General features: G+C 44.0%; 1 protein-coding gene and 1 long non-coding RNA gene across 2 annotated transcripts in view; one reads left to right on the plus strand and one right to left on the minus strand.

Annotated features, from left to right (window-relative positions):
* LOC148542467 (uncharacterized) overlaps nt 1-8,025 on the minus strand; it is a 91,544-nt gene extending 83,519 nt beyond the window's left edge. The window contains exon 1 of the long non-coding RNA XR_015877787.1: nt 7,854-8,025. This is a non-coding gene — a long non-coding RNA (uncharacterized LOC148542467). The remainder of the gene's footprint in view (nt 1-7,853) is intronic.
* TMEM238L (transmembrane protein 238 like) overlaps nt 1-13,180 on the plus strand; it is a 24,488-nt gene extending 11,308 nt beyond the window's left edge. The window contains exon 2 of the mRNA XM_088468416.1: nt 12,822-13,180. The gene's annotated coding sequence lies outside the window, so the exon portion shown is untranslated. The remainder of the gene's footprint in view (nt 1-12,821) is intronic.
* Nucleotides 13,181-27,717: the final 14,537 nt, after the last annotated feature.

Genomic DNA, 27,717 nt, shown 5'->3' on the forward strand with positions numbered 1-27,717 from the left:
CTGTCCATAGCCTAACCCTAACCTCCCCCAACCCCCCATGATGCCTAAACCTAACCCGCCCCCTCCCACAACGACTAACCCCTAACCAGCCCCACTCCCACTATACGTACAGTCAGGATGTCAGTTGTCGGGATTCCGGCATCAGCATCTCCACTACTGTCGGGATTTCCGCCATCGGTCTTCTGGTCGGAAGTGGGGATTCCGGCGCTGCATTTCGAGAGCCGGCATCCCGGCTGTAGATATCTCAACTACATCCTTTCTTGTGGATTTCTGTCTATGGAAGCAGGTGGGATAATTTCTGACCCAGCAAAATAGATTAACTTGCCTGGCACGGTCGTATCAGATACGACCGCACCAGGCTGGGCTTTCCCTGACATGGTCGTATCTGATACGACCAGTCAGAAATGCCCACTAGGCGGTTGTGGGAAGCTAATCTTCTGGTCCCTCTGCAAGCGCGGCCACCTCTCCAGTGTGTCCCGATCACTGCTGGCCACAGTGATCGGGCAGCATCGGCAGCCCCCCTCCCATAGAAGCAGCAGTGCTGCTGCTGTGACCCGATCACTGTGGCCAGCAGTGCTGCTGCTGTGACCCGATCACTGTGGCCAGCAGCAGCGGCGGCTCTGGTAGCCGCCGCTGCTGCTATCTATCCGGGCCGCCAGCGGGACACCCTCCCGCTGCGGCTCCGGAACTACAGTGATCACTGTGTGTGTGTGAAGGAGCAGCGGCGGCGGCTCTGGTAGCCGCCGCCGCTGCTCCGCATCCGGGCCGCCAGCGGGAGACGCTCCTGCTACAGCTCCGGCACTAGTGATGACTAGGTGATCACTGTGTAGGGGGGCAGCAGCAGCGGCTCTGGTAGCCGCCGCCGCTGCTCTGTATCCGGGCCGCCAGCGGGAGACGCTCCCGCTCCGGCACTAGTGATCACTGTGTAGGAGCGCAGCAGCAGCGGCTGCTGCCATGTTCCCCCGGCGCTCCCGCCCACTATCTTCAGGCCTCAGCTCCGCCTCCCCGTCCCCATGTGCCCGATCACTGCTGGCCACAGTGATCGGGCAATAAATACTTGAAGAATTATAAAATATGTGTGTATATATATATATATATACACACACACACACGTGTCTATATATATATATATATATATATATATATATATATATATATATATATATAATCGATCGATGGATATCGCAGAGCCTCTGATTAGGGATGGCAACTGACCATTGATGGTTTGCAAACCATCGATGGTCTGACTGAAAACAAGTTGTTTGCCATTGCTGGTGGCCATCAATGTTGCACCATCGATGGCAACCCTCAATCGATGTTTAGGAAACATCGGCAGTTGTGGTGTACACAGATCTCCTCGGCCAATCGCAAAATAATTGATGGCTTCTAACGATGGTTGAACCATCGATGGTACAGCCGTCAATGGCCTTCACTACAGTATAATATAAAAATTTCTATTTTTATGGTATACTGTGTTTTAAAAAAATATTTTTTTCAAATAAAATAGTGATGGATAAGTTTAAAATTATGTTCGTGACCTAATTCAATCATAAAAGAAACCAACAATTTTGGAGCGGTTTTTGGAAAAAGAATTCGTCAGTTAAGTGGTTAAAGAAATCCGCAAAATATGACCCGTTGGGAGTACTTGAGGATTGGAGAGAATCGCTAAAATAGATATATATTTATTAAACATAGGTTTGCCGTATCATTTCTTTCATTCGGGACACGTATGAATTACGCAGATTCTGTGGCTGGCCGACTTCAAGTCCTCATTTCATCTGGTTTTAAGCAGCCACAGAAACTGTAATTCACATGTGTCCCGAATTAAAGGGATGATATGGCAAGCCTATATATACAGTATTTAGATCAGCATTAAAATTGTACGGTGAAAGGCTTATTTGAAAACTTAATTTTTAGTATGAAATGCTGTTTCTGTACCAGTCTCACCTATAGTGTTTGTAAAAATTGCATTACAGTATCTTACTTTTTTCTTTTTAAAAAAAAAAAAAAAAAAAGGTGTTTGCTTGTGTACAATAAGCAAAACACATTTGTACAGTGGCTACATACTGGAGACAAACCAGCTGAATGTGCATATAGATGTGTGACACAAGCACTATAATCAGTTCAGGTTTAGCTGCTTCTAAGAATATTACATAAGGTCCTTTTTTAAGAGCTATAAAAAGAACAAGCAAATAAAACACAATATGCACCCCTCCCTGCCTATATTAACCTCATTCAGCATCGCTACAGCTTCTTTCCAGATCAAACTGATCATCCTAATCAATTATTCATTAAAAAAGTATTTTGAATCTTGCTATTAATTAATACATATCTTTCATTATAATGGTTATGATCCTGCTGTTTTTGTTTTCTTTTTTTTATGTCACTGTAGCTGCTGCAAGTTCTAGCCTGTGATTTAAAACCACGAATAGTAACATACTGAAGACCTATTATCCTAAATATTGTCAACCCTTTTTTAAATATTATTGTAAGGTTTAGGTGGAGTTCAAGGTGTTGGTGTAAAAAAAAAAAAAAGGGTTGTGTGTATGTCGGATCCATTAAGATTCCGGCTGGCTTTAATGGTTTTCTTGCCACATTACTCTTTCCTTATTGGTGAGCAGGTGTCAATGACCCTCCCATGTGAACTTTCTGCTCACAGTCAGAAAGGTAGGAAGAGTGTGGAGTTGGGTAATTAGAGCCATTGTTGATCCAGCACCCACAGTAAGTACCATTTTGTTTTTCTAATTAACTTACGAGACATTACCGAAAATTTTAGTTTTTAATGCAGTTATCCTTTTATATTTTATGAAGTGTTTTTTTGGGCGTTTTTTTGGTAGTTGTACCGATTCAGGTTCAACACGAGCCAGGAGCTGAAATATATGAAGGGCCTATTGTAAGTTGTCACAGGGGGTGTGACCAGCGCTGCGGCAGTATAAATATGAATTTTGCCACAGGGGGCATGGCCAGTGCTGTGAGGGTGTGGTCTGCACTTATAGCTCCACTTTACAGTGGAGCTATAACAAAAATGTTTTTGTGAAAGGGGTGAGAACTGTATTGTCTACCTTTCCTTGAGTGCTAGACTAGTTTAGGTTATTAAAAAAGAAAAGAAAAAAATTGTTCACTTATTATTGCCATATTTCTTTGTGTTCATCCCACATCCCTAACCAGTGCAGTAAAAATGTAATTGCTTTCTTAGCGCTAACAGAACGGGTATTATCAGAGCCGTAACAGGGCACAGTTGCTCTATGTACTGGCCCCGCCCACTGATCGTGCAACATTTCGTGCATGATGTCATTATGTCACGCAGAAGGGGGCATGACCAGCAGCTCTGGTAAATGCAGCGCTGACCAGGCGTCCTGAGCATATACTGTGCAGGGTGCCCACAGGAAGCGCCGCAGGTGCTGCAGCATCAATTCTGGTTGCAGGGTACCGTTCCCGGCACCCTGCTAGCCAGGAAAAAGGGCTGCAGGCGACTGACCCCTACACAGCCCCTGTGGCTGGACCGGTCACCCAATGGCTAGTTACGCTGTGACTGTTACGGCCCTGAGTAATGTGGAAGTGCAAGTGCCGCTACAATACTAGTTAAAGAGGCTTCTCAAGCAAAGGCTCTGGGAAGCCTTTACCAGATAGCAGTGTTATCACCAGTTGTAACTTTCATGTTTATAGACAAAGTAAATCTACGTTATTCATTAGGATTTTTTTTGTACTAAATAATAATCTAATCATCTTTCTCACTGAAAAATGTGTCTTATTCCCATAAAACCACATTAACTGTCGTGTTTGTCAAATATATATATTTATATATATATATATATATATATATATATATATAATTATACACACACACACACTCAACATTCCTATAAATACATAAGTGTTGTGATTATTAAAAGACCTAACTAGAATTTATATTATCTCTGTCAATGTCAATTCTCTCAAGTGACAGGTCTCAAAGAGCTGCTCTGTCTCTGTGTGCTTAGAAAATAAGAAAAATAAATTTTCAAGAGACTGGCATGAGGAAAGACCCCTAAGAGGACAGTATACTAAACCCAAATTCCAACCGAAAAGGAATGGAAGGAAACCATATTATAGGGATCAATCTAGAGATGTATCCCACTTCCGAGAAACACTGTACCAAACATCAGATAAAGAATATAATAGAGTACAAGAAAAGAGGACAAAAGAGAACTTTTTAACGGCAAGTCCCCCTAAACATATTATTAATGGGGAACAAAGTAAAAGTAATTTGGGAGCTAAAACTAATACATATACGCATAGACCTATATATTTTTACTGATTGTGTAATTTTTAGTTAAGGGCCTCTGCATCTGTGCGTGCATTATGCATATATGTGGGTATGTACTTATAAGTGTGTGTGTGTGTATGTGTACTTGTGCTCTCTCTAAATAATAAGATTATTACAATGACTCCATATAGACTAACTATATAGATGAATTGCCTGGAGTCTAATGATGGTATTGAGACTGGGAGTAGTCTTTATCTATCAGGTGGAGTGTATCCAATGAAATGATTCTTCATGCTACTTAATGGCACAGGAAATTGAGGGACATTAGCTTGAAAGAGTCTACAGAGTAGACTAAACGCATCGCTGTCCCTGTCTCTGACTATTGTGGAGCTGGTGGATTCGCACAGCACTATTCTGAATGTGTATCTGGATGAGGAAAATCTATTGCCACTAATACTCCTGCCGTCGTTGCCGTACTTCTGCTGAGGCTGAATTGAACAAAGGGCCTGTACACGCTTTTGGTGCCCTGTATGTGTGCTTCGCCACGGTCGGATACCAGATGGAGAGTGCAATCTGATCATAAGCAACACTAGAAACTGCGCTCACAACCGCACTTAAAGACCTATCTGGTGCGACAAGTGAGCTAATTCTTGTGGAGGGAATACCATCACCTCAGATCTTATCCCCGCAATACGGAACATAGGCCCTCATTCAGAGCCACTCGCTAGCGGCAGTACGCTCGTTCCGAGCGATGTTCGCACATCTGCGCATGCGTACGGTTTTTAGTACGCATGCGCGAACCAGTCAGTGCGGCCGAAAATCGTTGGTACACAATATAGCGAGGGCCTGCTATTTTGAGTGACAGAATGAGGCGTATGTGGGTGGTAACAGGGGAAGGTGCTTGAAAACGGGGAGTGGAGATCCGAACGCAAGCGTGCTTAAAGGTCAAAACGGGCGTTTTAAGGGAGTGCATATTTAATACAGCAGCTTCTTTGACCACGTCACTTGTTTTTTTTAAACTCAGAACTGCTCGCAAAATAGCGGTTGAAAACACCAACCACAAGAATAGCGAGCAGTTCATACGCTGTACGATGTACTCGATTAATCTAATAAATAGCGGACATGACGTATGGTGCGTGCGGCCAGGGGGCGTTTTTATCAAAAAAACGAGCGTATGTTTTGCTCGCTCGTTCAGACTTAGAGGTGGGAACAGACTGCAATTTGCGAACGGATCATTTGAATAGCCACCCCTTGTTTTTGAACGAACGACCACAAATAGCGAACGGCTCTGAATCAGGCCCATAGTTAGCTGGAGTGTGTGAGTAGATTTGTGAAGCTGCTGGGGGACGCCCGGACTTCACTGTCTAATATAGCCCAAATTGATACTACTAAAGGCAGTCTGATTATATTTTTCATGACAAGACTGTATACAACAGTTATAATACTATTTACAAAGCTGAGATACTGCTATTGATATCCAGAGCCGGCCCTAGCCATTTTGGTGCCCTAGGCGAAATTTTGGCTGGTGCCCCCTAGTAGATAATCCCACCACCAATCTTATGCCGGGTACATACTAGACAATATGACATCCAATCCGGCCAGCTCGGACGACATATTGGGCACTTTGTCTAGTGTGTACCTGCTCTGTCGCTGACTATGCACACTCCCACGCAACATTGCACATAGGACCTACATGTAGGCCAGATGGGCGGCATCGTTAGCGAGGCATTGCTGACGGCTCCCACCGTCAGTCTATCGCTGCTGGATTCGGCAAATGTGTACACACTTGCTGATGCTGGCACCCCACCATACACACACGTAAACATTTATATGAATTATATAAAATATAATAATAAATATATATATATAACACATATATATATATATAATACACACATACTGTATAGTATCGTATACTGTACACACACACACACTGAATAGTATCGGATTTGGGCGTGAAGGGCCCACCAGGAAAATGCAACAAAAGGGGCCCACTGTAACTTTGGTAAATTAAAGATTAAAAAAAATTATGAATGGAGACCAGATTCTTAAAGACAAATCTAACTTTCCAAACAGTGCACAATTAAGGGGAAACTGGAATTGGAGGTTCTGGCAGGATTGCTGGCAACTAGGAGAAGGAACAGGAACAGTAGGAGCAGTGGCGGATCCGGGGAGGGACAATTACGGACAAATGGATCGTATGAAATGGGGTACCGAAATGGATTAAGGTAGAGGCTAGTGGAAACGGTTTGGTCAGAAGGGGGTAATAGTCAACAGAAAGGTGTACATCAGGCATGTGAAACTCAAAATCCCAGCCGGGGCAAATATTCATGGTCTAAAGGCCCATACACACCTAAAGATATATCTGTCCAATCTGTCTGGTGGGAAGAAAAATCTGGTAATGTATGGGAGCAATAGAAATTTGCTCCCAAACACTGGAAAATGAACCAGATTTTCCTTCCCACAAGATTGGACACACACAGGTGACACCATGCCCACACAGACGGGGGCACAGATAACCATCATGTCCGTACAGAAAGGGGCACAGATAACCCCATGCCCGTACTTATATAAGCACACTGCAGAGGTAAGCACAATACACTAAAAATAGGGAGCTGATAACCACAAAGTGACACAGCTCCCCCTTATACAGTCTAAGAATCAATGTAATAATATATATGAATGCTGACAGCTTTTCCTCTTTATAATAAAGCCAATCAGCAGAAAGTTTGTTATAATACCCAAAAATGTATAAATGCATGTATATGGGACATTATTTAAACTTTTCAAATATCTGTTATGCTGGGTTTGCTCCAGGCAGAGGGCACAGAGTTATGGACAGAGTTTTCACACACCCATGCACACACCATGCAGTCTCAGCACACATGCACACATCATGCAGTCTCAGCACACATGCACACATCATGCAGTCTCAGTACACATGATGCAGTCTCAGCACACATGCACACATGATGCAGTCTCAGTACACACCATGCAGTCTCAGCACACATCCACACACCATGCAGTCTCAGCACACATCCACACACCATGCAGTCTCAGCACACATCCACACACCATGCAGTCTCAGCACACATTCACACATCATGCAGTCTCAGTACACATGATGCAGTCTCAGCACACATGCACACATCATGCAGTCTCAGTACACATGATGCAGTCTCAGCACACATCACGCAGTCTCAGCACACATCCACACACTATGCAGTCTCAGCACACATCCACACACTATGCAGTCTCAGCACACATCCACACACTATGCAGTCTCAGCACACATGATGCAGTCTCAGTACACATGATGCAGTCTCAGTACACATGATGCAGTCTCAGTACACATGATGCAGTCTCAGCACACATCCACACACCATGCAGTCTCGGCACACACCATGCTGTCTCAGCCCACAAGCACATGTAGCACACATGCACACAACATACAGTCCCAGTAAAAAAAAAGTCACATATGTAGGCTCATTTCACATACATATATACATACATACATACATACAGCCTCAGCACATGCTTATACACACAATTTATAAACTGGGGGAAACAGCAATACTGCTGGGGAGTTACTTTAGTTAGTACTTACCATCAAATGGGCAAAGAACCTTGATGATGTCACAATCATGTGACCTTCTGGGGAGGAGTCAGTTTGGTTGTTGGTCTCCGATGCACTGCTGGAGCATGGAGCAGTGACAGTGGCTGTATGGTGACTGTTCAGGTAAGACTGAATCAGATCCCCCAGGGCCGGTATCCATGCCGATTACTCCTTCCCCCGAACACACCAGCCACCCAGCATCCTTTGCATCATGCATAGGATGTTCCGCAGGGGCTGCTGGGAAACGTAGTGCCTTCCATCACTGTAACGCTGGTCACAGAGGTGGAAGGGACTACATTTCCCAGCAGCCCCTGCGGAACATCCTTTGCCAGCAGCTCACGTGATATTGGTGTGTTTTACAAAGCAGGAACAGCTGAGTGACCTCCGGGGCTGGGGGGAAGCTGCAGAGCTGAATGCCCCTGAGCATTCCAGTCGCCCTAGGCATTTGCTTAGAATGCCTATGCCTAGGGCCGGCTCTGTTGATATCAATTTTGCAGGACAGACATTTGCATTATTTAGATAAATGCTTTCCGGGACTTTGTATTGCAATTTAAAGCAGTCTGATATTTATGGGAACATTTACTATATGATGTGATGTACATGTAGTAATTAAGTCTATTTTAGAGATATATATGTATTAAAGTATCTTTTGTATGTGGAATTTAAACCTTTTATGTTCTAATAAATAGACTAACATTTAGTGTAACCAGCGCAACAGTTTTAACACTGCCATATAGCAAAACTGTGGCAGGGCATGCTGGGATGTGTAGTTTTAAAACAGCAAGGGGGCCGCTTATTGCCCACCCCTATCCTAGTCAGACCGCAGAGCATAATCTGCTCATCATCTGACAATGTAATGAGAGATCAGTTGTGCAAATAGCTCAGCCAATGGAGAAAGGTAGTTTGGTTACATGACTAAAACATTAATTTTCTTGGCAGATGGGTGCAAATATGGTGCTGACATAAATAAGTACAGCCATTTATGGCTTCCAGTGGTAGAGTGTTCTGGTGGCTCTGTGGTGGTGATCAGCCCCTTTTTTTGCTAGCATTGTTTGGGTGCACTATTTTTTTTTTTTTCTTGGAAGGCATAGTCCCAGCTAAACACTACTGAGTGACAAATTTCAACCCATGTTGCAACATTTCTTTCCTGAGAATAGGGTTGACCTTTGCACCCATCCGCAGAACCTATGTGGTCACCTATGGGTTTGGTGAGCTTGACGGTGGTTATCCATATGTCACTGTTTTCTCAGGTACCAGATCTGTACCCAACCCAATTTTTCTGGGATATTCTGGAAACGTATTCTCAACCATTATTAACCATTATATGGATTTGTCTCACTCAATAAAATATAAATTCTAAAACAGATTAAACAATAACTTGTTTGTGTATTATACAGCTGAAGAGGGTAGACTATTTATAATTTGTTCTTCCACCTCAAATTAGCCTAACATGCTAGCCATGCCCTCTTTGAAATTCAGTTCAAAGGATGGGGGGGCACTGTTACATAGGCATGCTCCAGGTTTCTTGGATAGGAATTGGTATGAAATACCGCCGGCTGCATGGCTGGCGGTTCGATTCCCGTCAGCGGCAGCCTGACAGGAGCAGAGTGCGACGCAGCGGAAGCCCGACAGCGCTGGAAATCCCGATCGTGGATAGGTAAGTATTTACTAACCTAACCCTCCTTAGGGGTGCCTAACCCTAACTTCCCCCCCAAGTGCCTAACCCTAACCACCCCCCTTCCCCGCTGCCTAAACCTAAGTCCCCCGGGGGGGTGCCTAACCCTAAATCCCCCCCGGGGGTGCCTAACCCTCCCTCCCCCTAGCCTAACCCTCCCGAGGGGGTGCCTAACCCTAAGTCCCCCCCGGGAGCCCTAAACCAACCGCGGCTGTCTGCTCGCGGCGCCCAGCATCCCTACGATCGGGATGCCGGGCGCCGGTCACCCGGCGTCGGGGAAATGTGGGCGTCTACATCTAGATGCCCGGCATTTCACCCTTGCCGGGAAATGACAGTCGGGAAGCCGGCTGCCAGTATTTAGGCAGTCGGCTTCCCGATTGCCTCCCCTTGGATACACCTCTGACTGCATCACTCTTTTAATTGCATTCCAATCTATTTGATGAGGTTTACTCTCACATCTTAAAAGGAGAGACCTAGCTACTGAAATATCAGGCCTTGCAGTAGTTGCCACATATAAGTGCCCCCACTGCTTGTCTGTACTGTTCATTATTTGGTAAGTGATCATCTTCTTATTTCAGATATGATGCATCCATTGGTGTTATCACACCTGTTGCTTCTCACAATTCAAACTGATTGAGAATTGTACCAATTTTAGCAGACTGAGTAGAAATCTTCCATTTTTGTGTTGCTCTATGTGGATTTGTAGGTAGCATGTCACCTCTGTCTGTAGTATCAAAGTGTGAGTCTAGAACCTCACTTAAGGGGGGCATCCACTACACGATTTTAGCAGGCGATTGAACGATAACGACATCGTAATCGTTTAAAAATCGTTTATAAATCATGCAGTGTTTGGTCGTTAACGATCAACGATGCGCGCTCCCGCTGGTCGTTTGATCGTCTCGTCAGTCGACTGAACATGCAGGTCAATTTCACTTGATCTATTAAAGATCGTTTGCAAATCGTTCATACTGAAAGATAAAATTTCAAGGGAAATAATCAAGGGAAAATCGTTTAGAGATTGGACAGAGAGTAGATCGTCTAGTGGATGTGCCCCTTAAGTTTTATCTCTTCTTCATAGGCAATAATAACATCATCCACATATAAGAGCAGATACATTCATTTCCCTTTTTCAAACTTTGAGTATAGGCATCTATCAGCTTTACATCTTGTGATCTCTTGTCCTAATAAAACATTAATTTTACAATACCATGCCCTTGCCAGCTGCTTAAGGCCATAGAGCAGAGGTTCCCAAACGCGATCCTCAAGGCTCCCCAACAGTACAGGTTATAGAGCTATCCATGGTTGAGCACAGGTTAACTCAAATTAACTGAGGTACTAGTTAAGTCGGAATCAGCGTGTAAAAAAAAAAAAGCTAACCCCGCTATGTAACTTAAACCTAAAACTGCTAACACTAAGGACGCCCCAGACTTACCTTGTTCGGGCAGGCATCCGTCTGTGTTACGGCCTCGTGATTAAGATAGGCTTCGCTATTTCAACGCCCATCTTAAATCCCTTGTCTGGCTTCAGCCGTTGAGATTTAGAACTACATCCCAATTAAGTCACCTGTGCTCAACCATGGATGTCTCTAAAACCTCAATTGTTGGGGAGCCTTGAGGACCGGATTTTAGGACCTCATGCCATAGAGCGAATTTCGTAGTTTGCAAACAATATTCTTGGCCCTTTTTGATATAACCTTTAGGCTGTCGTGTACAATTCTTCTATATTACCATTAAAAAATCAGTTTTGATGTCATAATGTATACATTTCTTAAGGCAGCTATGGCGATGAAGGTTCTGAATGTACTTTGTTTAGCAACTGGTGCAAAAGTGGCATCATCATTTTCACTAGTTGTAAGAATAGCCCTTTGCCACTAATCTTGTTTTAAATCTGTAAAGTTTACCTTCAGAGTCATATATGGTCTTAAAAAAAAAACAAAAAAAACTTGCATCCAACTGCATGTTTTCCTGGTGGTAACTATGTAAGATGCCATTTGTGAAGCTGTTTGAGAGATTCTATCTTCTAGCTCCCAAGTCAATACACGCATGTATCACTGTCTGTGTTTGTGCTGAAAGCACATTCAGCATTAGAAGCATTTCCCAGCTCCTGTATAGCACTCTTTAATTTTTGCTTTGCATCTTGTTCCTTTAGCTAATTCAGGGGTCTATTTACTAAGCCGTGTTAGGAGACAGAGTGATAAGGTGCCAGCCAATCAGCTCCCAACTGTCATTTTTCACTGTCTCCTAACACTGCTTAGTAAATAGACCCCTAATTCTGTCTTTCCACTTGTTGCAGTGTGCCTTTTAAGTGAACACAAAACCTTCACATGCTTCTGGTCTCCAACTAGTGCTTTTAAATAATACAGTCCTGAACTCTCAATGCTGCATCATGCTTGTTTGCACTTTCTATGTTGCGACTGAATTCACAAGTTTTTCTTTAACATACTCCTAATATCAGTTCATTATCTGGTCTGGCATCAAGTGCTGTTACAAGTGTCTTATAGCTGTCTGGGAGGCCAATGAGTATCAGGGGGGCGCCTATATATTTCTTCTCCTATGCAGTGCAAATGCTTAACCATTTCTAATTTACATCTTCTACAATCCTGCAAAAATGTGGTTGTCCTATTAAAAGTCATCTGTTGTGAGGTATGCTATATTTTCCCATTTTGGGGGGATCATTTTGATTGGGGGTGAATTTTACTAAATATATGGGGAGATGCACTAAGCCTTGGAGAGTGATAAAGTACCAATCAATCAACTCCTAACTGCCATGTTACAGGCTGTTTGAAAAATGACAGGAGCTGATTGGTTGGTACTTTATCACTCTCCAAGGCTTAGTGCATCTCCCCCATAGACATTGTTTTCTCGTATGGTGAGGGGATAGTCTTATTTTTATTTAGTGCAGAGAGCTAAGGATCTAGCACCTGGCTTGAAGATCTCAAAGCAATTTTAATTATTATGGTGATATTCACAGCAACCAATTCAGTTTGAATGACCTTTCAATGAATACCCTTTTTGGTGTTATACAACAGCAATCATACACATGAGGCACGTGACCACAATATGATATACAATAGTAATTCAAATGGAAGACCGTACCTACTGCAACTAGATGGCCAATATTGATCATAGTAAATTTCTAAGTTTTAGATCATCTGCTTACTATTGAGTAAAGTAGGCTTCCCTGCTTATATAATTAAGTCTTTCATTATGTATGATGCCTTAAAAAATAATCTGATACATAATTTTGGTGTTGCATATTAATCACTGAATCTGTTTTTTGCTTAGGTCTTGAAGACTTGTGATACATGGGCAAATTTGTGGAGCTAATCGCTACTTGACGAAACTATCGCTGCAGCAACCAGTTTAGCCTGTTGGCTGAAATATTCGCTTCAATTCCTCTTACCTCAGCTGTGGCTCAAACCATTGTTTTATCAGGTGGATAGCAACAAGACTTAAACTTTTTTTTAATTCACTGTACAGACACTATTTATATTTGGTTACACACTGGATATTTTATTTTAGTGTTAATGAAGGGGGAATTGAATCCCCCTCACCCAACCTGGCGATTGGGAATTTTTTTTTTTTTTTTATTCTTATTTGTCGTCTACATTTTAACTCCAATGGAGCATCTAACAATCAACTGTGAACGCCAGAAGTTTTTTTTTTTTTCTTTTTCTTTTTTGTTTGTTTTTTTTTCGGGTGGGTGGGAGGGAGGGGGGATTTGTCTTATCATTGTTTTGACTTTTTTTTTGTTTTTGTTTTTTTACAAGTTATCCAATATATACAAATACGTTATTTTGAAACAAACTTGTGCTTATTGGTTCCTTTTGTTTGGGATTTAACTTTTTTCTTTCAATATAAAAGGTTTTCCTGTGTTTTAAGAAATAAGAGCGTCAAACTCGCATATTTAAAGAAGTCATCTTTTTGTGACGGAGAATTTGAAACTATCTTTTTCAGGGTTTTCCTTCTTCACACTCAAATTGCAATAAATATTGATGAATATACCAGGAATTTCCGCCTCTTAGTCATATACAATTTATTAAATATAATTTTATATTATATTGATACAGGAAGTATAAGAAATTGTAACCTTGCTGTTCTATTTAAGTCCATGGAGGTTATTGAGTTCACTAAATAATGATAGAAAGCTAGTCTACCACCAGGTTCTACATAGCTTTATGCTATGTAATAACTGGATTTCTGAGACACAGATTTCACGGAATGGAGCACTTACTATACCTGAGATTTTATCAAACCTTCTAAATAGGACAAGTGGAGAATTTTGTCTATGGTAATCATTTAGCTTCCTACTATCATTTTATATACTATGCTAGATACATGAGCTAGAATCTGATTGGTTGCTGTAGTCAAAATACCACACTTTAGGTTTGATAAATCTCCATTTCTATACGTCATGTTCTTGGGATACCTTGTAAGGAGGATATCGTCAGAAAGAGGGCATAGCTTATTCTGATAACATGCCTCAACTTTCAAAGCAGACTATATTACGTACATTACATCATGCACAAGGCACTATGAAAAAAGCAAATGAAAGCCAATGTAGTTCCTGGTGACAAGTTGAGAACCAGAAATTTCTTCCCAGAGAAGGACTATTGAGTTTTGTCCCAAATAGACAGTTGACGGAAATGTGCTTTTGAATGGAAGCCTTAATGGGTTACATGGTGGTTTCCACTAGACAACAGTATTTTGTAACCTGAAACATTGTTATATGGGCCATTGACTTCCGTGTAGAAGCCTGATAGGTGTTATATAAAGTGCTTATGAATTGGTGAGCTCCCTATGTGTATGAATGAAGGAAGCCCACTTACCTTGCAGCAGAAGGCCTCACAAATGGTTCCCAGGAAAACCTACCTGCTCTCCCTCATTTGAGCAGGAATGAGGAGAGGTCGGGGCTCTGACCTTCCCGCCATGTTCGGATCTCAAAACGAGGCAAATGTCATTTCCTGGTGTCTGATCTTGCTGATTTTGGATTGCATATAAGTCTCTCCACCTTGATCGGGTGCCTTTTCACACTGGAGACCAGAGGAAAAGGGTGTGGGTGGATATAGGGGCACTTTGTTAAAATAAAAAAAGATTAGGAGTAATGTTGGCAGCATTAAGGATTAAGACGGGGGCACTGTGGATTGTGGACTGGCTGCAACACTCTGTGAGGCACAAAAAAAAACTCCATAGGAGTGGACTGCAGCACTGTTTGTTACCAAAAAAGTCTACTGGGGCAGTTTTTTTTCTATACTATTATATATCATCATTATTACTATTGTGGGGCCACCTTTATACTAGGAGTGCTGTGAATCCAGTTTGTTGTGTGTTCAGGCACAGTTTAATATTTTTGATACTTGTGTGTTAAAAAAAAAAAGAGAAGAGCAGGAGCAGCAATCCAGTACTAGTGCTGCGACTGCTGCCATTGTAGTACTTAAACATCTACTAAAGGTGGTTTAGGGAAAATTAAAGTTTAAGATAGTGTACCTGAAATCTAAACAATATTTCACAGTGTAAAAGAAAACATCACCTCTAATAAGAGGGTAAAATTACTGCATGAAAATTAAAAAATTGTCAACATTCCATACAACACACGCAGTTGCAAGCAAAAGCTCAGGCCATGGCCTTCTTTGTGAGTGGTGGTCCTGCTACTGATGTATATGCACTAGAATGCCTAATGAGTTAGCCAGGGCCAAACAGAGTCTGACATCTTCCAAACTGTGTGTCCACAAACTTCACAAATCCATGAGGAATGTTTAAGGGCTCTATTTACTACAATCTGCATTAAAATGCAGATTTTAGTGTGATATTACTGACTGAATTCACATTGTGAATTCAGGCAACATCACAGGGATTTATTAAAAATCCCTTGCAGGGACAGAGCTTGCGATAAAGCTCTGTCCCTGTGAATCCCCTCTGCAGCCTTATCACTGTATTTCTCTGAAAAAATACAGTGACAAGGTGGCTGTGCGCATGCGCCAAACGGCCGATGCCACCCCCAAGGGTCGCAACACCCCCCTATTTAATTTCACTTGCCTCTAGTGATCAGTGCTTCGGCGATGTCCTCCATGGCTTCGGTCAGCTGGTCTCCCATCCTGACCGGGTCACAGTGCGGGATGGGAGACCAGCTGACCGGAGCCACGGAGGACATCACCGGAGCACCGATTACCGGCCCTGGACTCAGTGTTGTTGTTATCACGGGCCTCCCCCAGGATTTTTTCACTATTTTTTTAGTGACTTTGGCCAGATCACATTTCCCATTACAATTATGGGAAATGTGATCTGCTTACTAAAAATATGTGATAATTAGGGCTTGGAGTAGAATTTTATGAATTCTACTTCAATTGTCCTTTAGTAAATATAGGTGATACTAAAATAATGTGAAAATATAGGCGATACTAAAATAATGTTAATAAATAGAGCCCTAAGTCTGTCCACAAGAGTGATGTGTGAGTCTGACATATGTCCCTGTACTCTTAGAGAATCCACCTTCCACCATTTCTGCACCCTCTGCAAATGTGAGGATGACAAGTAGAAGTAAAGATGTTGACATAGATATTGTGTATCTGACAATGAGGATGTTGTTTGTGTCAAATTAAGTCAGCCACCAGTGACAGCCTGTGATGAAAAGGACATTGTCAAGCCTGGGCAAAAGACCAAAAAGCCACGTATTTGGTGTGAAATTACTTTTACCCAAATTCTGATATTTGCGAAGCCAAAGAAAGTAGGGATGTTAACCATCTAGGAACCTCCTCCATTTTATGCCCTTTACAATGAGTTCATGCAAAGTTTTTGTAAAAAACTTTTATAAGAAGCCCAGCATCAGATAGCTCCCAGGTTATGAAACCTCCACTGCCAACGCCTTGATTCTCAATCTGCTTATTAATGAGTAGTCCTCCTGCATCCAATTTGTGAAGGCTAACTGACTCTTCCCCTATCCAGGATACACCAGAAAAATCCTTGTGAGTTAGGGCTGCTGCTGGGGGTGAATCTTCATCCCAGAAGAGGACCAAGAAGACTAGTTTCAAATAACAATTGACTGAAACAATTGTTTGCTAGAAGAAGCAAGTATGACGGCAGCCATCCATTTGCACAGCTGATCACGAAGCCATGACTGTTATGCTAGCAATAGATCTGCGTCCAATATGCGCCATCAATGCATGCGGTTTTAGACAGTTAAATTCCATTTTACAAGAACAGCAATTCCTCATCTGTACCATGATGATAAAAAAATAAAACTAGGTCTTGGCCCAGAAAATGTACCCACTGTCCACCTAACCACAGATATGTGGACAAGCGTTACTGGTCAAACAAAAGATTACATGACTGCCAGCCATAACAGACAATAAGCAAATAAACATAAAAGTAAATGTTCCAGCACTCCTTGTACTTAACAGTCAGCAATTGCAATATCTGTGGACCTTCAAGGTCCTGGCATCATAATGCTAACCATCACCCCCGGCCTATCACCTGGCCTGCATGTCTGGCATCAGGAGCAAGGAGCATCAGGTGTGGGGGAGTTTTAAACCCTTCTTGTGCTCCAGTGATCAGTCCATCTGGGTCTGTGTAAATGTGAAAACCTGGAATTCCACACCTCCACTGCTAATGCAGAATGCACAGTTTTCACTCCAGCCTCCCTTGGAGTGAGCTGATTCCACCAGAATGTGGGCAATTCAGGTGAGAAAACCCCTTTCACCACACAATTTAAAAAAAAGTAGCTACATTATCTATATCTCTGTATCCGCTGTTCCAACACTTGGGCCCCTATTTACTACAATCTGCATAAAAAAATATTAGAATGTACTAACTTTCTCATGCGGGGACAGAGCCTGTGCATCCTAACCGCACAGTCTATTTTTTACAAAAGCGGCAACGTGGGCTAGCGTGCTTCCCCCCCCCCCCCCAGCTGACACTTGCCTGGGTGATCGGTGAGCTCTCCTCCGGTCAGCTGCCTGCCGGGGCCTCTGGGACCCCGGTCAGCTGTGCTGCAAACTGAGATGCCGGTTTATAGCACCGCTAATCGGGGTCACAGTGCAGGAGCCCTGGCAACCAGCTGACCGGAGGAGAGAGCTCACTGATCAGCAGACCCGCGGCTGCAGGTAAGTGAGGGCTTTTTTGTTTTGTTTTTAACTGTAATCAGCTTGTGGTCTATTTGGACCACAAAGCTGATCACAGGGGGCCGGCTCTGCTCTGCCTCTCAGAGCAGGAGCCGGGAGGACCAGGGGGAATTTTGCTTAATGTCCTCTCCAAACGGCATTATTATAGCAGGGCGAATTAAAGGGCTGGAGTATATTTTTTTACGTAAACTACTACAATTACCCTTTAATACATTTGAGTGAAGCTGTAATAACGTAACAGATGAATAAATATTGCCATAAAAGTGATGAAAGTATTGTTAACAATTCTGAAATGTTGATCTAACCTTTGAGGAGTTTGTCTTAATTTATCTGAATGCTGTGTGTGTGTGTGTATGTGTGTGTGTATATATATATATATATATATATATATATATATATATATATATATTGTACTACATTCCATTCCCCAAAACAAGCGGGACTGGTATACAAGAATAATCAAGTACTGCTACCACAGCCAGGGGCTGGCTGGCAACTTTCTGCCTGGGGGGCAAACACAAACAAGTGGCCCCAGCTTTTCTACCAGTACATTGTGAAACACTCTGGAGCTTGGCCCCGTTAGGGTAACACCATCTCCAGCCTATGGGCTACTATTTAGCAAATTCTTCTGGAGAGGGGTGCTCCATATCCCTCTCCATTGGCCCGTGGTGACATATGCGCCGGCCGACAGCAGCGTATGCACTGAGGACCCAAACCAGAAAGCATTCAGCTCTTCACCAGGCCAGGCTCTTATCAGAGCCCATCTCCAGGCAAGAGGATTTTAGTAAATTTGTATGAAAATATTAATTTACATTCGAATTTGGGTGTAAAATATTTATCCCATCTGTATTAAAAATGCATATTATGATAAATATGCCCTTTAGTAACAGAAAATTGTGCTTACCTCCCATCCTTAGGTTCAGTTTTGTGGTGTTGAATATGATTGGTCCTCCGTCCATCCATGCCAAATCTGATCGCAGCCAGCAGCCATGCGGTAAATGGGGCAGAGGCACAGATGGGGAGAGGAGCAGAGGTACAGATGGGAAGAAGGCAGAGGCACAGATCGGGAGGGGTACAGGCATATATGGGGAGGGGGATAAAGCTAAAATCTTTCAGACAGTGAAAGAGACTGCAGGGGAAAGGTGACCGTGGGGGAGACTGCAGTAGAAAAGGAGATAGTGGGAGAGACTGCAGGGGAAAAAGAGCTACTGGGGAGACTACAGTGCTGGGAATATTGGGACAGTGGAAGAGGCTGCAGGGGAAAGGAGATCATGGAATAGACTGCAGGGGAAAGGGAACCAAGGGAGAGACTGTAGGGGAGAAGAGGACAATGGGAAAGACTGCAGGAGAGAATGGGACAGTGGCAGAGATTGCAAAGACTATGGGAGCAGTGGGAGAGACTGCATGGGAGAAGGGTCCAGTGGGAGAGACTACAGGGGTGGAGGAGACAGTAGGAGAGACTACAGGCTAAAGGGGGAGACTGCAGTGGAAAGAGTACCTTTGTGTTGTCTTCTGCAGCTGCAGAAGTCCCAGCCTTCTTCTGTGCAGTGCCACTGATATAGCAGGGAGGAAGGAGGAGATGAGAGGAAGAGAAGAGAGCTGGGGGCGGGGCTACTGCAAAGCTGAGGAAGGAAAGTTGATCTGGTGGGGGGAACCTTGGTGTGAGATGGGATTCCTGGCAGAGCAGGTTCCTCCATGATAATCTGGCCCTGCAGCAGGCACCAATGATCCTGTACATTGTTTCACAGAAGCAGTTTATAGTCAGGAATATTAGAACCACCAGGGCCCCTCCATCTACTTGGGACTTGTAAAGGTGTACCTCCTGCACCCCTTGATGACCCTACCCTGTCTGTGCCTGCTGGCCCCTTCTCATGCAGTGCTGGCCCAAGACAATTTTTTTTGGTGAGCGAATATACTTTTTGGTGCCCTCTGGCATAGATTTGAAAAATGAAGGAGGCATGGTCTCATGGAAAAAGCCATACTCACGAGCCACAACCCAATTTTTGTCACGCTGGGGGAATGCAATTACTATTTGCCAGGGGCACTTTCTCCATCATTTGTGCTTCACAGAATCTTACCAATCCCTTCCACTGGGAGTATAGAGTCCAACATTGGCTGCCAAACTTTTAATGTGACCTTGTGCACATTGCAACTAAAGCTTGAAGGGAAGTGTGGTGCTGATGCTGCCTGCACTCACTGAGTGTAAGTGACCACCAGGCAGGTCAGGAGCAAGGATACAGGAGGAGGGGCTCAGGCCCTGATTCAGAGCCGGACGCTCTGACAGAGCGCTCGCTCTGAATCAGAGCCGTCCCTGCTCCTTTTTGGAGCGGCCTCCTGGCTGCTCGTATAGCTGTGGGTGACCACCCACAGCTATAGCGAGAGGCCAAAATGATGGTCGCGATGGTCAAGACCATCGCGACCATCGGGCTTGCGACGAGACCCTGCGGTAGGGTCTCGCTGCCGCAAGCCCAGGAGTGCTTTTGGCTCTGTCTGAGCCAAAAGCACTCCCACTGACATCACTAGTGATGTCAGTGGGGCCGGACCCAGGCGGTAGGCGTTACCATGGGAACGCCTCCGTCTGGCCAGCCACGCCCACCAAAGGGGGCGTGCTGTGAATCACCATCAACAGCACGCCCCCTTTGGTGCGAGACCCTTGACGGCTTGGCCGTCGTTATTCTGGTCTCGCGCATACGCACTTGGGCACCATCGACCTGCTTGCGAGCGCTCAGCGCTAGCTAGCGGGTCAGAATCAGGCCCTCAGTTATTTAAGTAAAGTAAGGGGTGGCAGCCACTCTCAGTGTTTGCTTGTTTGTGTCTGAGGAGCCTGCCGATGGCTGCAGGCACCCACGGTCTCCTCCGGTCCCTGACTGAATGCCCGTAGCGTCCAGCCCCAGCTTTCTTTGCGCACTGTGATGTGATGTCACATCGCCTGGCCTGCCCATTCAAACCATTCTGTGACTGCGGACGACCCTTGTCACAGAATGGCACAGTGCTGCACATCGCAGGCAGCAGCCTGTGTCACAGTGACACAGTCTGACTGCCTGAGCTTAAATTTACATTAACTGGATAGGATACTTGCGCAATGAGCCTAGGATTATCTGTCTTGGCAAGCTGCTATATCAGCACAGTTTACCCAACCTTTCATACAATAATTGAAAGAAAAAAGTATAATTACAATGCTTAACCTGAGTGTAGAACATATGATGTAATGATTGATCCCTCTAATTTCCAATAGGTATATATTCTTATTTATCAATTAATGAAATGGACAAACCATGTGAAAAAGGTATATTTTACTAGACATAGTTAAAATACATGACTACAAATACAGTGATAAATCACATAGGGACTTGATAGCAATAATATTATGAGGAAATCAGGGTTAATTAAGAAAGAGTTCTATTGTAGAATGGTCCTTTAACTTACAACTTTGTAACAGAATAGTTCAATGTGAAGTAAAGTTATACTAAGAGCAGTGCCCTGCTTCTCTTGTATTGTGTTTTTACTCAAAGGATGTGTGGAGCCAGTTAATTCTCAACTGGGTAAGGGATCTGATGGAGGTGTGATTACCTCACTAGCAGTGTGGATAGTAGGTACAGTGCCCTCAAATCCTGCTTGCCGATGGAGGAAACTGCAGACCTCTCTAGTGGTGTCTGGGGTGAGGTCCCTCAATCACCGATGGGGCTTGCTTTGTGGCGTTTTCCTACTGTATGTTTGTTGCTGGCTGGGACAGGTGTCTGGGAGACTGCAGTAGTGCCCAATGCCATGCCTCCTTACTTCCTGGTCTTCAGTGGTCATGTGACCACGTGTTTGCTGTGCAGTCTCTGCTCCGGCCACTGTGGCCAGAGAAAGATCTCTCCTGCTATTTGCTTTGACACAGGCCGACACTGACAGCCGGAAAGCAGGTAGAGAAACCTTCTAGCTGTCACTGGTATGCGCACATAGAGTGCAGCAGCGGCCCTTTGCTGCACAATTGTACCGGCCCAGGGGGCAGATGGCACCCTGCCCCCCGGCCCAGCCCGCCACTGACCACAGCAGTCCAATGTTTCAGTTTATTTCAACTTTTATCAAGGTCCTTGATAAAAGTTGAAATAAACTGAAACGTTGGACTGCTGTGGTAGCAGTACTTGATTATTCTTGTATACCAGTCCCGCCTGTTTTGGGGAAAATATATAGCAAAGGGTCCGGCAGTCTAAACAACAGAAGCAATATGTAGGTGCCCTCATAATAGTGAAGTACAAACATCCATGGGTGCGGCACTCTCCATAAATAAATGCAAGTAGCACAACAATGTATGAATCAACGTTTCAGTATCCAGGAGGCGGAGCCACATAAGGAGTACACGCCATTCAGAGGAGCCTGCATATGGTGACACTAGGTAAAACCTCTGCACACTCCAAAACTACTGTACATGCGGTATCTCTCTCTGCCATCTCCGACATTAATTTCCTTCTGTCTCTCTCCCATCCCTTAGAATGTAAGCTCTCATGAGCAGGGACCTCTTCCCTCATGTGCTTCTCTTTACATTTTCTTCTACTCTCTACTCCCCATTAGGGCACCTAACACGGGACCGCCAACTCCCGGCAGCTTATTGTGAGTGCTTTAATCACTATTTCAGCAATGTATATAAGTTGTGTCCCTGTCCTGCACTGTAATGTACTGTAAGTTACTTGTTTCTTGTTCACTTATTAGTTCTATGTACTATGTAAGGCGCTGCGGAACACTTGTGGCGCCATATAAATAAAGGATAATAATAATAATAATAATAATAATAATCTCACCTTATTCCTCCTCCTTACTCTCTCTTCCATCTCCCCTGATTTCTTCTCTCTTTTTTCTGTTTACCCCTATTCTCCTCTCATCTCCCCCTATTCCTAAACTCTGCTGCCTGTCCTTGTTCCTCCTGTCTCCATTCTCCCCTTATTCCTACCCTCTATCTCCCATTTCCCCCTATTCCTCCTCTCTCTCTCCCAGCTCCCCCTCTTTCTCCTATGGGCTTGATTCAATTCAACACAAATTGAATAGCACTGGGAATGAGCTCCCGGAGCTATTCAATTCTGCGCATTTAGGTCGGAGAATGCCCTTCTCCCGCCCCTCGTGCCTTAAACAAGGTGTTTATTTGCGAGAACAGGCATTCTCCGAATAAACTTCCCGGCGCGATGCTGTTTCCACCGCGCTAAGGGCAGAAAACAGCATTGTGCCTGGACTTTTGTCAGATTTTTACTTGCATCCCAGGATGAGGGATGAGAGAAGAAATCCTTAGTCGCCTTAGCAGCGGGCTGATTTGAATAGCTCCGGGAGCTCATTTCCGGCGCTATTGAATTTACATTGAATTGAATCGAGCCCAATTTCTTTTTCAGCTTTTCCTCTTTCTCCTATGTCTCTCCTGGCTTCCCCTATTCCTTCTCTCTCGCTCCCAGCTTCCCTTATTCCTCGTCTCTCTCCCGTCTCCCCCTATTCCTTCTCTTTTTCCCAGGTTCCCCTATTTCTCCTACGTCTCTCCCGGCTTCCCCCATTCTTTCTCTCTCTCTCTTTTCCCTCTCTGTCCTATGTCTCTCCCGTCTCCCCCTATTCCTCTTCTCTCTTTCCCAGATTCCCCTCTTTCTCCTATGTCTCTCCCGTCTCCCCCTATTCCTCTTTTCTCTTTCCCAGGTTCCCCTATTTCTCCTATGTCTCTCCTGGCGCTCTCTCTCTCCTCCTCTCTCTCTCTCTCCCCCTCTCTCTCTCCTTTTCCTCTCTGTCCTATGTCCCGTATTCCTCTTCTCTTTCCCAGATTCCCCTCTTTCTCCTATGTCTCTCCCATCTCCCGCTGTCCCTCTTCTCTCTCTTTCCCAGGTTCCCCTATTTCTCCTACGTCTCTCCTGGCTTCCCCCATTCTTTCTCTCTCTCTCTCTCTCTCTCTCTCTCTCTCTCTCTCTCTCTCTCTCTTTTCCCTCTCTGTCCTATGTCTCTCCCGTCTCCCCCTATTCCTCTTCTCTTTCCCAGATTACCCTCTTTCTCCTATGTCTCTCCTGGCTCTCTCTCTCTCTCCCTCTTCCCCTCTCTCTCTCCCTCTCTCCCCCTCTCCCCCTCTCCCCCTCTCCCCCTCTCCCCCTCTCCCCCTCTCCCTCTCTCCCTCTCTCCCCCTCTCTCTCTCTCCCCCTCTCTCCCCCTCTCCCCCTCTCACTCTCTCCCCCTCTCTCTCTCTCCCTCTCCCCCCCCCTCTCTCCCTCCCAGGTTCCCCTATTTCTCCTATGTCTCTCCTGGCTTCTCTTCTCTCCTTTCCTTTCCTTTTCCTCTCCCGCTGTTCCTCCTCGCTCTCTCGTCTTTCCCTGTTCCTTCCTACTCTCTCTCTAGCTTCCCCAGTTCCTCCTCCCTTTCTCTCTGCTCAACCTGTTCCTCGTGGCTCTCCCTTTTTCTGCTCTCTCCCGGTTCAACCTATACCTTCTACCTTCTCTTTCTCTCCTGGCTCTCCCTATTTCTTCTCTCTCTCTTCCCACTTCCCATATTTCTCCTATGTCTCTCCTGGCTCCCCATATTCCCTCTCTCTCTCTACCCCAGTTCCTCCTAGTCCTCCTCTCTCTCTCCTGGTTCTCCCTAATTCTCTTATGTTGAGTCCCCTCTTTCCTTCTCTCTCCCCAGCTGCCCAAATTCCTCCTCTCTTTTTCTCCTGGCTCCCCCCTTTCCTCCTCTCTTTTTCCTGTCTCCCTCTATTTCTTTTAGTATGTTGCTATTTCAAACCTTTAGTATTAATATAATTAGAAATATTAATTGTATACAATATATTTTTTTTTTATAATATTTGTTATGTGCAAATATTCATATTCATGTTTGTGTATGTGACTAAGGGACACTAATGTTTGACATAATGTGAAAAAAGGACACTACTGTGTGACGTAATGTGACTATGGGGCACTACCGTGTGACGTAATGTGAAAAAGAAACACTACTGTGTGACATAACATGAAAAAGGGACACTACTGTCTGACGAAAGGTGAAAAAGGGCACTACTGTGTGATGTAACATGAATAAGGGACACTACTGTGCAGTAGTGTAGTGTGACTAAAGGACACTACTCTGTTTTGTAGTGTGACTATGGGGCACTACCGTGTGACGTAATGTGAAAAAGGGACACTACCATGTGACGTAATGTGAAATAGGGACACTATTGTGTGGCGTAACGTGAGTATGGGGCACTAACGTGTCGTAATGTGAAAAAGAAACACTACTGTGTGACGTAATGTGAAAAAGGGACACTACTGTGTGACGTAATGTGAAAAAGAGACACTACTGTGTGACGTAATGTGAAAAATTAGGTGGCTACACCCTTTCCCAGCGAAAACCACACCTGAATTTTTTTTGCACATGCCTGCGGCACGCGCTCTCCCTGCTTCACCTATAGATGGTGGCACAAACGCTCTTCTTAAAATGTGTAGTTATGGCTCTTCTTTGGTGTGCACAGATGTGTCCTCTGCGTTCAGCACCCCTGTCCTAAAAAAGTCCTATAGTGACCACTATCTAATCTTCTACAACTGCTAAACTAGGGCTTGGGAAAATGCCTTCCCCTTTCCTTGTGTATGACCTACACCAGTGAAGTGCCAGCTTTACCTATATATATATATATATATATATATATATATATATATATAATCTTTCCAATCTGTCTGGTGGGAAAGAAAATCCGTTCCATTTTCCAGCATCTGGGAGCAAATTTCTATTGTTTGCTCCCATACATTCCCAGATTTTCTGTCCCACCACACGAATTGGACAGATATATCTATAGGTGTCTACACAACTTAACAGAACCGACACAATACCAAATGTTTGACTCCCAGCGGGATGTGCTCTATTATATGTATTTTAATAGAGAATGATGTGTACTTGTCTGTTGTTCTAATATTAATTATATTAATATTAATTATATTTGTAAGAGCATAGACTAAGAAGTGGGAGGGGTCAGGAATAGTTAGGGGAGGAGTCTATGCCAGGAGCCAGATGCTGACGCAAGGTGGGCCTGTGCGTTCTTTAAATGCCAGGGCCTATTTTTAGTCCCAGTCCGGCCCTGGTGCAATATAATACAGAGAGCATTACTGTGACCTACATATAATATAGAGAACATCGCAGTGACCACCATATAATGCAGGGAGCACCTCAGTGACCACCAAATATTGCAGAGGGAGTCACTGTGTTTGCCAGATAATGCAGTGACCCACATATAACAGATAATATAAATAAACCGTTCCTTAGATTTTCTGTGAGAAAGTTATCGGAAAAATACAGCACAGCATCAGGGCATATTGTGCATTACATTAAGGGCTGTATTTACTACAATTTACATTGGTAATGCAGATTGTAGTGTGATATTACCGACTGAATTCGCATTGCGAATTCAGGCAATATCACAGGGATTTACTACAAATCCCTTGCAGGGACAGAGCTTGTGAGAAAGCTCTGTCCCTGCGAATCCCCTCCGCACACTAGCCACGGTATTTTCACAAAAAAATACTGTGACAAGTGCACCGCACATGCGCCGACCGTCCGCCACTGCTACCCCCCCAGTGCTAAGCCCTGCTCCCGTTGCCAAGCCCTGCCCCCCGCAATCGCAGACCCCCGCGACCCCCCACTTCTCCCTTAATTACACTTATCTGCATGATCCGGTCTTCGGTGATGTCCTCCGGTCAGCTGACATCCCATACTGCACTGGGACCCTGTCAGGGGACGACCGGGCCGCAGTGCAGCATGGGAGACCAGCTGACCGGAGAGAGGACATCACCGGAACCCTTATCTCTGGTCCCTGGAGTCAGGTAAGTTTTTTGTTTTTTGGTTTTTTTACTTTTCTTTTTAGTGTATCAGCGTGTGGTCTGTTTAGACCACACAGCTGATTACCGGGGCCGGTTCCTGGCTCTGCTCTGCCTGTTATAGCGGAGCAGGAGTCCGGTAACCGGGGGAGACCCTGGATAACGCCACCTCCAGGTGACGTTATTATCACACGGCTTTCCCCAGTATTTTTTCACATTTTATTTTTAGTAACTTTGGGCAGATCACATTTCCCATTACAATTATGGGAAATGCGATCTGCTTACTAAAAATAAGTGATACTTAGGGGTTGAAGTAGAATTTTACGAATTCTACTCCAATTGCCCTTTAGTAACTGTAGATGATACTAAAATAATGTGAAAAGGGTGTGAAAACACCCTTTTTCACTTTATTTTAGTAAAAATAATATTAATAAATAGAGCCCTAAGCCTCTTATTTATTGTATGTTTGTTGCCTTTAGTAGAAAAATAAAATCGTCCATCTCAAGCATTAGGATCCGTCTCTGGAGGCCACAGGCTAATTCCGTAGAATGTTAAATGTATAGCTCTGAAAGCCTTTAAATCTTAATGCTAATTTATTATACCATGAGAGTAGAAGTAGCAGTTTGTATCTTTTGCGTTTACTAGTCACTGTCTGTGTGATGACGTATTACATTTCCTTGCTAAGGCTTGTTTACACAGGCAAGAGAAAACTCGCTAAAACATATGAAAACTAGCAGAGAGGTGTGATTGATGATTTGTTTTTTACACTGTTTTCATGTGTTTTGCTTTTACCAATACCATCTATTTTATTGGTAGGAGGTGTTAGGGCACGAGAAGTAGGGTGTGGCGCATTCCTCAATTCTGAATGCAGCATTACAATTTTAAAATACAATGGTGGGAAGGAGCCATTAATCTTATTACTAGCGTATTTTACAGAGATACTGTAGGTGTGAACGAGCTGCTGTTGAAGCAATGCATCTGTAAGTGTAGAATGTTTTTGGAAACATTTAGAAGACAATGCCAAGAAATACACTGCAAACGCCTTTCCAATGTATCATTTACAGACACTTTTTCTTGCATTTTTTTAAAATCAATCCTCTCGTCTGTCGTAGCACCCCCTATACTGTAGTAGCGCCCCCTATACTGTAGTAGCACCACCAATTCTGAAAGAATCATTTGAATCAACATATACGTAAGTTAATATACAAGGGTCAACAATAAAACATAATATATCCAAAGATTTCCTAGTGCGGTAGACGCCCCCCTTGTTTATGCATTACTAGTAGG

The sequence above is a fragment of the Taudactylus pleione genome, unplaced genomic scaffold, assembly GCF_031769625.1.
Source record: "Taudactylus pleione unplaced genomic scaffold, aTauple2 ptg000012l, whole genome shotgun sequence".
Lineage (NCBI taxonomy): Eukaryota > Metazoa > Chordata > Amphibia > Anura > Myobatrachidae > Taudactylus > Taudactylus pleione.